The sequence below is a fragment of the Haliaeetus leucocephalus genome, unplaced genomic scaffold (assembly GCF_000737465.1).
Source record: "Haliaeetus leucocephalus isolate CR32 unplaced genomic scaffold, Haliaeetus_leucocephalus-4.0 Scaffold555, whole genome shotgun sequence".
Lineage (NCBI taxonomy): Eukaryota > Metazoa > Chordata > Aves > Accipitriformes > Accipitridae > Haliaeetus > Haliaeetus leucocephalus.
The window spans coordinates 5,019,198-5,031,618 of NW_010972991.1; positions in this window are offsets into that span (position 1 = coordinate 5,019,198).

Here is a 12,421-nt window from a genome sequence, read left to right on the forward strand (position 1 = left end):
TGGTTTGTTTCCTCTCCTCCCACATCCACTTAGGAAATTCCCTTAATGTTAACAGATTTAATGTACATTACTGAGTGTGAAACTGGAGTAAGCCAAGGGGGCAAGGACAGGTAGTTATAAACATCTCTGCTTTTTCTTTCACCTTCAAGAGAAAAAAACCAATGATGTTGTCTATCTGTGCTTCTTTATGAGGCAGTACTTCAGGACCTCACTGTTTTGGGAAAGAATTGCTACTGCTGTATAAGCTGAGAAGGTGTAGTCATGGTCAGTAACCATTTATGACCCCATACTTCTCCAAAGTGTGTGTGTTGAAGGGCATCATGGATGCAAATACCTTTTTCCTTTAATGCACTCGGAAAACATTCACAAGCCACTTTAAGATAGGTCGTTGATGGTTGGAAAGTATATGTCTTTCCCATCATTTTTTTTAAACCTGAAGATCTCCAGTCTACCTAGTTGATGTTCATTAGAAACCCTTCATTACCTTTGACTGCCTCTTTCACCTTTCCATGTGACCTACCTCAGTCTGCTCTTCAATGAGTTTACTGAAATAAACTATGTCCTGAATAACCTTGATGCAAACCATGTGGATTTAAAAAGGGGACAACTGAAACTAAAACAGGGCTTTAAAAAGGACTGTTCAGTGATCCGACAGTGATGCTTGCTGAGCTGAAGTTCTCAGATCTGACTGCTGTCCTGAAAATCTGGAGTGTGTTGCTAGTGTTATTGCTTGGGCAGAGCCTTTACCACAAAGGACTGTCTGGAGATGAACGGCAGTTAATGAGCTGTTCTCTGACTTCATTTTCACCCTCTTTTAACAGCATTTCCATTGTTTGACACTAATACCCTGCCTGGAGGCTTACCTGGTGCTCTTAACTAGATGCACTTCTGCTTCACCACCACTTGCTAACGTTTGAGGAGCACAGGTTTCTCACGCTCCCTTGCTCTCAGCTTCTCACAAGCCACCGGTGTGTCTACATCTGCTGTCAGCAGCAGAAGCAGTATTTACCCTGTCTGCTTCACCACAGCACAACTTCTCCTCCACTCAAACCCCATCAAGTCCATTTCAGCCTGAGGGACTCCAATGTGTATTTTTTCTGTTTATGCCAAATCTCTGACGCCTGTAGTCTAGAATGGGGCATACCACAGTGTAATTAAAGCCCACTCTTCATTGCTAGGGTCCTACTGTACGAAGACAGCATGAAAGGCAAAGGTCAGGATTACTGCCATGTGTTAGGATAATGTCACTACTAGTGAGTGATGTCAAAGACCCTACATACAGATTCAAAGAAATTTATTTCACTGTTTATAAATCTTCTGGCCCACAGGTGCTGCAAGATGAAGCTGTCAGACAAGCCACAGTGGTTCGCCTCCACAACTGCCCAGTGAAACTTACCTCGTCCCCTAGAGACTGGGCTGAAACTCAGCACTAAACAGAAACCACTAAGTATATTCTGGACTGGGAAAAAAACCAGAATGACCATTTATTGTTTTTGTTCCCTGGAAACTGTTAATTAGAGTACTTAATAATAATTTGATATTTTAATTGTGCTGTTACTAATAAGCTATTTTTCTTCTGCGTGGTGGTGGTGAACTCAGGGGAAGGGGTAGGGGTGGGTTAATGGAGAGCAGGCCTAATTTATGGAACTACTGAAAAAGACTTTCTCTTCTAACCAAGTGTCTCAGGGGTCAAATCCTTATCTGGGGTGTGTGCAGAAAAAGCCCAGGTTCTTTCTTCTCCTTCACCTAAACCTGGACCTCTCTAGCAAAACACAAGTCACCAGTCCTATATTAAGTGCTGTTTGCAGTATTTCCTCTTGACACTGGCCTGATGTGTAAGGATATTTACAACTGACTACACTGTGGCTTGAACTCAACATGCTACCCTAGGTGAGGAATCACCTCTGTCACACTGTCTTAGCATTTTGAACCAGGTGAACACCTTTCCGACAGGCAAGGAATTTCTCATGAAAGATGAGAAAACAAGGTTAGGCTTCTCATGAGAGAGTAACCAGTTTTGGTAACTGTCTTTCTTATTCAGGGCAGGGATTTGAACCACAGGTTATGATTAGTGGCAACCTCATTAGCACTTTTTAACAAGGTTGAGCCCCTCTTCTCCTCTTCTGTAGATGCTGCATTTTATATAAATCCTTGGAGTTTCCATTCCAAAGTAAAATCTATTTTCATCTTTGCTGCACCACAGAAACAGCAAAACACAGAAGTAGTTACTGAGGCTGTGGCTCTCAGCAGAAACAAACAGCTGAGAAATAGTAACTTTTAAAAAGATGCTAACATGACCTCACTTTCTTCAGTTTCCCAGGTGAATTTTCTTCCCCACCGGCTATCACATACTATAAAACAAAGACATTGTTTCCTTTTTTTAGGAGTTATTTCATTACAGCCCTGAGACACTGAGACAGAGATGAAGGAAAAAAGTGCAACCCTTCTCATCTGACAATTAGGATATATATGAGAAGCGCAATCCTTAAATTTCAGGCTTTTTCCCAGTGAATAATTAATAATACAAAGTATCTACAAAGGGAAGTGAGCCAGCTTGCACGTAAAATTTCATAGTCTTGACTTTCCATTCCAATGCATGACTGATATTTTTTTTCCTTTCCCTAAAAGGGATTTATTTATTTTTTTTTTAATGGGAGGATTCCTGTTTTTTTGGCCAGTACTAATGTATTCATTGCTCTACTGGAATCCTCATTCTGCCTCTTCACATCATTTCCAGAGGATGCAAACTGAGCTGAATAAACTCAGTTGATATTATTGCTGAAACACAATTTGAAACACTAGAAGCTAGAGATATTGGCAGGAAAATGTCAAGCATTACATTGTGGGGTTGTTAGGCACTTACTTGTAAACCAGGATATCCAATAAAATATTAAAAAATATCTCTAAATATTTTAAAGAGCAGTCATACTCTGAAAAGTGACTGTAAAACGGCTTTATAGGCACTGTGTTTATATTCTCTCATAAATTTGCTTATTCTGTCTCAAAAAGTGCAGCATATTATAGAGACCCACTTTAGAAGCTGCAAACTTCTCCAACTTCTCCAGAGCCCACTCACACATCTAAAAAAAGAGCCGTGAGACAAGATTTTTCTCCTTAGCTGAGAGCTCTGTAGGAGAAAGGAGAGGAATGGTACAAACTCCTGGGTCTCAGATCTGGCAGCCTGAGGGTGTGAGGACAGCACATACCGAAGTGCAGCAGGGACACACTCAAGGGAATCAGTATAACTAGCAGGGCATGGTGCCCAAGCTAATCAGCCTGAAGGCTGTCCTGCTTTCTGGGCTTGAAAACATGTCCCAGAAGAGCGCTGGACCATGCCCTGTGGAGGTACTCCTCTCCGAGGAGCTTAGGAGGAGATTGCTGTACCTCACACCCAGTGAATATGGACCCACTGCTACATTAGCAAGGCTCATCAGTGGAAATAAGCAGTGCTGCTCTGATGCAGTCACAGTCACTGTGCACAGAGGTGGATTGTACGTGCACAAAGAAATGGATGTACGTCACCTTTGTATCCAGTCCATTATTTTCCCAATGTAAGACCCTTTCATTGTCATTTTAGCTTGTAGCAGCTCTTGGACAAGAATTTTCCTAAATTAAGCATGTGGGCTCTGGGATTGCACTGAAGCAAACAGTGAGCTGAATTGACAATTTAACATTTACATAATTAAGCATCCAGTTTTTAAATGCATTTGTAGTTGTACCTGCATATGTAGAAACACATATGCTGTTGCACATGTACTTCTTCCTTTAATTAATCTTAGTCTTGCCCATTTATGTGCTAACAATTCCCAACTGGGGCAATTATTTTTAGCCTCCTATAAAGAAATGAAGCACTAGGTGGAAAGACAATGAGCTGAAGTTCCTTCGGTCTTCTACAACGTGAGAACACCTCTATTTCAAAGTGGAAGGTCTGATCCTGCTTGAACTTAGAATGTGCAGATGCTAAGGCATGAGTCTCCACAAAGCTATGCATCCATTTATTCTTTGTAGCACCAGACTAGAAATAGATTTTAAATCCTATTTCTACATAGCCATATTTGAAAGCTTTGTTTGTACTTCCTTCCATTTTTAAACATAATTAAAAAGAAAAGCCACTCTTCAGAGAAATGCATACCAGTCTGCAAAATTCCCCCTTTCCCAGGGCAGTAGCCCAGAAAGAGACAATGTTTCTTCTCCCCAAAATAGGTTCTGGTTGCACTAAACCGAACCCAGCAAGAGAATTAATTGTCTGTGGTCACAGATGAATCAGGGCTCTCTTTTGGTAATTTGGCTCAAGATATAGCAAGACAAATTTACTAAATGGAATTTTAGTGCACACATTTCAAAAATAAAGGCTGTGCAAAATGTATAGCTGTAGGTGGCATTAATTGCACAGGATGAAAGAGTCAAAGAGCATACACATATGAAAAAGGTATGTGCAAGCTATTTTGTGGGAGGTTGCAACTTTGCACTCGCACATAGATATTTCAAGTGCTAAATTAACAGCTACATGCCTAAGAGGAAACAAACACATTTTAAAGTTGGGGTATAAAGTGATCAACAAATGAAGATGGAAATAACAAGCTGAGATGTGGGGATATAGCTCATGTTTTTGGAAATGTTACACAAACAGGATTCAGAGCTGGGAGTTAGCTTGCTGAAAGTAGAGGGAGAGTGCGAGAGTAACCTTTTGGGGGGAATTTATCTTTAACATAAAGACAAATATGGCTGTGAGCTTAACTTCATGGCTTGACAACCAAAGCAAAGCTATAATGTTGAACAAAGGGGTCCCTCTTCTATGTGGGAGAAGAAAACCTGTTGACCAGCTGATAGCTGGAGTCATGCATAACGAGGAACTAAATGCTCAGAGTTTGCAGATTCGTTCCCACAGGGAGCTAGGATGTCCCGCTCTCTCTCCATCTGTGCACCATGGCAAGCATGAATAGTTAGTTCCCTGAAGCTCCTGCCACTATGCTGAGCATTCTCAGACTCTTTCCATCACCACTTGAAATAAGAGTATGCTTTTCCCTTGTTAAAGAAGATTAATCTTCCATGATGTCAATGACTGAGTGGACTTCATGTATTTGGTCTCAGTCATGGTATTTTTAGCCTAATTGGAGACAATGTTGCTGATTTAGACCATCTGCTGAAAGATGACATCCTTTTGAGGCACTCACAGACCATAAAAAATAACTGCTAAACATGCATAGTGGTGTTTTACACTTCTACCCACCCTTTCCATTAGAGGATCTCAAAGCCCTCTACATACCAGTGAGTTTACCTTCCCAGACACTTCAATGGGTGGACAATACTCCTGCTTTACAGATGGCAAGATGAAAACTGGAGGAAGCCAAGGAACCTGAATTCAAGATCACTCAGCAAATCTTTGGCAGGATGGGAAATAGAAACCAGGTCACCTTACATGTGGTTCTTCACTTTATTCACTCCTCTGGTGCTCTGACCTCACTGTACTCCATGAACCTCATCATAACTATATGGGATATGCAGCTGTTAGTAATAATACACTACCTGTTTGAACTAAAAACACACCGGCAGATGGAAATACAGTAGGTTAATAGCTATTCCAAGAAGCAATCATTTAAGGTACCAAGAAATTGCTTCTGTTAACCTTTTCCCATTGTGACATTTGACCAGTTTATATGCAGGTAACAAAGGTCACCCATTATCACCATTTTATGAGACTTGGGTTGGCTCTGATCTTTCTCCACATTCTGCATTCAATAGCCTTTACCTGATCCGGTGAATGGTAATATTAACCAGCTACAACACATTTTTTCCTTTATGACCCAGGGTCCACAGTCAGAAAAAGTCTAATGTAGCTTTCTTCTCACTTCGATTTTTGCTCTTAGAGCCTTACACCAATTTTATGGCAAAATCTTATTCCCCTACATCTTTGACCCAGCCTTAATTCATATGTATTTTAGAGTCAGATCTTACATTACTAAGTAGATTTTGGATGGTCTATGATTTTCAGTTATGCCTCTTTTGTTGATATACCCCTCCACTGTCAAGCTAACCTGCCTGTTGTACTCCTTGTGTCAGTGTCCAGATTTTTACAGCTTCTACTTCACAACAAGCTTTGCATAGACCTCTGTGCTATCTAAACCAGTTGTAAAATATTAGGGTGTGTCTGGCTTATTAAGTCATTTTGAGGTTCAGGCAATCAGCACTGCTAACTTCCTTGCCTGATTTGTATGCCTTCAAGGACAAAAGTCATTCATAAAATCATTTTCCAAAGTGATATAACAAAGAACCCTTAGGGGAGAAAGGGTATGTTTTGATCTAAATTCATATCATACAGGAAGTTATACAGAGAAAAAGGAATGTGGTGATGATTTAATTATTCTTTTCAAAGCAAAATCATGTTATTAGTGAGAGGCTGTGACTCAGAGGTTTATACTTGGTTTAAGTTCTTATTAGCAATTTTGAAACAAGGGAGAGTGATTGATTCTTGTTCACTCATTAAACTCATTAATTTACAAAGATCCATCGCACTGGTGTTAATTTGAGAGTTGCAGGAAGTTGCAGAAAGAAATTGAATATGGTGCAGATAAAGTTATTTCTTAAAGGCTGATCGTCGATTCCCTGTAAGGCTTACTTTGAACTGCATTTCTGAGGCTTGTTTTCTGTAGTTTTAACATGTCTAACTAATGAATGGGGACGGGCGTGGGCACTCACCTCCTGACCCAAAGCATTTTGTAAAATTGTCTCCAGAAGCAGTTACTTTAAGAAATAACATTTTGATGTCTAGCAGTTTTATTGCTGTTATTTCTACCTTCTTGAGCTTTTCTACCATGAGAAAACAAACACAAGAGTTTGAATCGTCAACTGTTCCAGCATTAACAGTGCAACCTAAGGACTTTGTGGGATTATCTTTCATTGAGTCAGGCCATACCCAATACGATTTCTTCCTTAGATATCATACCAGCAATAAAAGATGTGAATACAGGGCCTGTCATGCAGGAAGATATTGACCTCCTTCACAAAGCTAAAGTGAGCTAAGGTGTGGACTAAAAGAGATGAAAATAAACACATTATTTCAGCTTCTGCCTTAAATCAAAACCAAACAGAATCAGAACGTGTGTATGACAAAAAGCATCAGGTAAAACCACCTTCCCTACAGAAAACTGCCTGTAATTTATTACAGCCTTGCTTTACACTGTTTAGTACAAAATATCAGGATTTAAGGAGCAGTCAGTGATTCTGCATATCCCAGTTGCGATCTATTTGCCAGAAAGCAAGTGCTCAGTTCTTTTTCTAAAAATGTAGCACCTTTTAAATATCTCAGTTTGGTTACAGAACAGCAAATATCCCCCGTTCCTTACTAAGCTCTGTTTCAGAAAATACTGGGCTGGTGTGACAGTTAAGCTGCCCATGATGAAAAGAGTCTGTTCTCTGTTACTCTCTTAATGGATTAGGATCTCGTTGGTCAAGGCAACACTTCTCCTCTCCAGTCCTTGATGCCGAAAGGTTAGGTAGGAGCGCAGGAGGTCAACTCTGTTACTTTTTATGGAGGCAGAAAATGGCATAAAATGAAAATAATTTCCTGTGAAAGCTGAGGACATTCCTTCATTAGATTTGTTTCCTGTGCTAGGTCATATGGCTTTTTTCCTTTCTTTCTTTTTTTTTTTTTTTTTTAAACATGCAGTTGCTGGTTTCCTGTGCCCCAAGGGCCTTAGTGATCTACTTTTATGAGACCAGGCCCACCAATGCTGTTTTGTATGGTAAGAATGAATGAACTAAGTGAATCAAAACCATCAGAGGCGTGCTTGATAAGGGACAACAGGTGATATGTGTTTGATAGAGGCTAAACTACTCAAGTTATAAAAACCTGACTTATTATGAAGCCACCTTCTAAATCACCACTTTGCCTCAGTACCTCACAACTACAGGTGACACATCCTCTTCCAAACAGCACCAGCTGAACTTCAAACAGTCCTGGTTAGTCACCTGCCTCTTTTTTTCACTATTGACCATAAAATGTTGAGCAATAATAAGATCCAGAGTTTTTGGGGGTTTTTTTTTCACCCTCATAAAAGCTGTTGTTGCCTGGTGGGAGGGAACAGCTGGTCACTTCTTTCCCTGGCTTTGGTGAAATGCAGAGTGAAATGGTGTCATTTGTTCTCACCACCGAAGGACCTGAATCTCAGGCAAATTTGAAGAGAGTCCCAAAGATATGGTCTGGACACGGCACAAACTAGACCAGTGCAAAGGAAGAAGTTTTTGCAACATGTCAGATTGTGCTGACTGGCTGATTTCTTTGCAATATCATAGCTAAAGATTACTTTTTCATACTTTTTTGTGACTTTAAGAAAAAACACAGCAAATGTGAGCAATAAAAAACACCTGTAAAAAGGGCGATGGGGCTTGGACTACTACCACCAAGAGACAAAATCTTGTGGTTATAATAAATAGCCTGGAGAAACTGTCAGTTCCTCACTTAGTAGCCCTTAGAAAGGCAAACTGAATACCAGAATGTATTAGGAAAGGAATAGGGATCAAACCAGAAAGCATCATATTACTATAAAATCCATGTACACCCTCATTTTGGTTATGGTCCTCAACTTCAGACACTTTCCTTCTCTCCCTCCCCCCACACCTTCAGTAAGGTTGTAGTAGAACTAGGAAAGTTTTCAAGAAGGACAACAAGGGTGATCAGAGGCATGAAATATCTTCCATATGAGGAACAAATAAATAGACCGGGACTTTTCAGCCTGGAAAAAGAAGATGAGTGAAAGGGGACCTGTGAAAGCATGAATGACATGGAGAAGGTGAATAGGAAATTATTGTTCACTGTCCTTTCCTGTACAAAAACTTGTACATCAACCTACCAGGCAGTAACTTCATAGACCAAAAGGTGATTTTTCCTCATCCAAACATGAAGAACTCCTTGCCCCCTGGACATTGTGGATGCTGGAAACTTTCATGGTTTCCAAAAGTGATTGGGAAAAATCTTGAGAGGAAAAAGAAATAGAGAAATTTTTAAGAAGCAATAAGACACCACTATCCTTCTCAGCCACTTTAGTTAGAATTAGTCTAACCTGATTCAGCTGTTCGTATGTCCTCATACTGTATTATCAGAGAGGGGATTATGACATTTCTTGTAGCTCACCTCTAGGTATGGACTATTTTGATTCTGACTGGTTTCTAAGCTCAGTTCAAGTAGGAATTTTGTCTGAATATGGGTTTAGTAAAGACTGGAAAACAAAAGACATCCCCAGGAATTTATGTGGAATGAAATAGCCTATCAATGCAAGTGGCTATGGGTAATCTCGAAACACTGAGTAATTACATCAAGAAGCTGTATATAAGACTTAACTGATTTTAGTGCACGAATACTTAGAGGACTGTTTCCTAAGATTTTTCAATTGATTGTGTCAAGCAGATTATACAAAAACCAAGAACTTTGGGAAATGTTTGCCTTATTCTTTTTTTTCTTGCTCGGTAGGCTAAAAATACACTGTCTGAAGTAGTGCCTCTGAGGCATTTCATTCCTTTTAACTTCAGACACCTTACCCACCATCTGAACTCTTGAACAAAAACTGCTGTAGAACTCAGATCATTATTTTGTGTCCTATTGTACATTAAGTAAATTCACTTCTTGCTCAAGGAATACAAGGCCTGCAATCTTGTCACTGTTTTTGTTTAGTAGCTCTTTTTCTTTCCTTTGAGCGCTTCAGTGTTATACAGAAAATATTTTACAGCAGTGCTTAATGAACAAGTTTCCTTCAATAATTATGGTGGACAGGCCATAAGAACATAGGGTGGTCAGAAGCAGAAGAGTCTTTATGTTGTCTGTAGCTGGCAAATACTAAGTGCCCCCACAAGAAATTTTAATATGACAGATGGGTTTATTATCCAAGGAAGAATCCTCAAAAGACAATGCATTTTGTTGTTAATGGATGACCTGTTATCCCTACCAGTCCAATTCACAACATTTCTTTTCAGTGGTCAGCTGTTTATGTCATTTTTAGCAGCAATTTGTAATACCTTAATTTTCCAGAATTGTTGTCCTAAAGGAAGGTGATGCTGAAATACAGGTTGCATCACAAGCTGAACAGGGGACCACAAAAGCAACGAGAGTTAAAACAAAGTGAACATATACTAAACTACAACTAAGCTACTGTTATAATGGTGTTAACTGTGACCTTCCAGAGAGTCTTAAGACAAGGGCAAAAGAACTGCGTAAGCAAACTCATGGCTAAGCTGAATATGATTAAAATTATGTGGTATTGGTATACATTCCAATGTATATCAAGAAGAAATCAATTTAATGTGAAGCTGACACAAGGCTATAATGCAGAAGATCAGTTGTTTGAAAGGGTCTATTTATGTCTAAAAAGAATGGAATACCAGTGGAAAGAGCAGCCAGGGAGATGATGGAACTGGGCTGGAATCTGAAAGTAAGCACGTCACGGCACATTGCTTTCACGTTGTGAAAGAAAGCATACGAAAGATACAGACATGGATCTCCATTTGGAGATTTAATCCTAGGTAGGGAAGAGTTATCAGGATATAATGAAGAGGACAAATATGGTGGAGCAGTTATTATCCTTCCTAGTCCCAGCAGTGGAACTTCAGGCACTTTCTTACCTGAGATTTGCATCTTAACCATAAACAACTGCGAGGTGACCTATTTTCCAGTTTTTGCTAGAGAACAAATTAGGTTTCTGGCTTCCAAAATGTGGTGAATTAAATCTGTAGCTATATTACATATTATTGACACAAATAATCTACATCTCAAGCAATCTGCACTTCTCTAAAGAGAGAATTTCTTGAATGTAACCACTCATATATATCTGTGGATAATTTACATCATCAGGTAGTTCACCACAAAAATTCACTAAAGAACTAATGGTAGTATGAGACAGTATTAGCACATTTAAAATATTTGCTTGATGAATAAATAGTGCTATAATTTAATATAATTTTAGAAAATGACATAGCAACCCAAAATTTCAACTGTACTTATCAAAATGGAGTCAATTCTTTTGCTTCAAAGCATATGCCTGATTTTGTCATTGAGAAGAGCATTGCCTTTGGCAGCTGTTTCGTATTCACAGTTGGCATTTGGAGATAAAGCAAAGTTTCATCAGTTTAATTTTCTGAAGTGTTGGCATGATCTTTCCCTTTGAATTCAGCTTGCATGTGCTTGGGGAACTTCCTTTTTTCTTTTTTTTTTCTTTTTTTTTAATAGACAGATTTTCAATCACTGACAACCTAAGTTGTCTGCAAATTCTCCTAACTATTTTTGCTGCAAACTTTTTTTACTGATTTTTCTCAATTTTTTCTCAAAAATTATTAAAAGCTATAATTACTGGTTGTCACATGGCTGTAGTAATTTTATATGGCCTCTAGAAATGGCCAGCCTAATTCCAACTCAGAGAGATTTTCTGTCATCTTTTCCACTAACCAAGGTGAGGCAATTTTGTGAATAAAATCCCCCCACTATCAGTTTTCAATACAGTTTGTCACCATTTCATAAGTTACCCCCCCTTTTTTTTTTTTGTTACCTGTCACAAAAGCATCCCTTCATGTTTTAAAGGGTTTATTTTTCTATTAGAAGAACAACTTGAAACAAGCATAAGTTAGTTTTCTGATGTATGGTGCTAGAAATAATCATGCCTCTTGCATCTGCTTCATCAGCTGGTTTTCTTACAGGGTTGTCAAACACAGGGGAATTCATCAATGAGGTACAAACTGCTTTCTGCAAGACTTGAGTTCATTGTTAGGTCAGTGATACATGAAGAAAAGCTCATCACTTTTTCTAAGGAGACAGCAGGCATCTCTTTGCCTGAGGTTTTACAAGTATTCTTGGACAACTTCAATTTCATCAGCATATGCACTAATTTGGGCTGTCTTTAAAGTTGCTGATTTGTATTTTTTTAGGCCTTCATCTGAACAGTTGCTACTACAATTCAACTATTGTTCAGCTGAATTGTAGCCACACACCTTTTCAGATGTGTCTCAATAGTACTTTTCTGGCAAAAAACATTTCCCCAGGATGATGTATGCAAGGGAGCTTTTTCTCTCTGCTCTCTGCAGTGAGCACACACTTTGCCTGTGCTAAATTCATGTTTCCCCGTCACAAGGCATAGGCTACAATTTCCAGCTTGAATTCAGCTGGAAAAGTTTAGCATGTTGTTTCTGATGTCATTGAAACCACCGCATCCTGCTGTCAAATAGCTGGATGCTATTCACGAACAACTTGTGTGTCTCTCTATAGTTGCCACCTTCCCTGGCTAAGGTAATGTTGTGTAGCTAGTAGGAGAGGGACAGAAAACTGTTACAGAAATAAGAGGCAGGAATACAGTGTGAGGAAGGGCTTAGGCTAGAGAGAGGTGATCCTGCCCTAGTATAAATCCCTCCTTCCCAGGGCAGCTGCCGAGTCAGAGACTCCTTC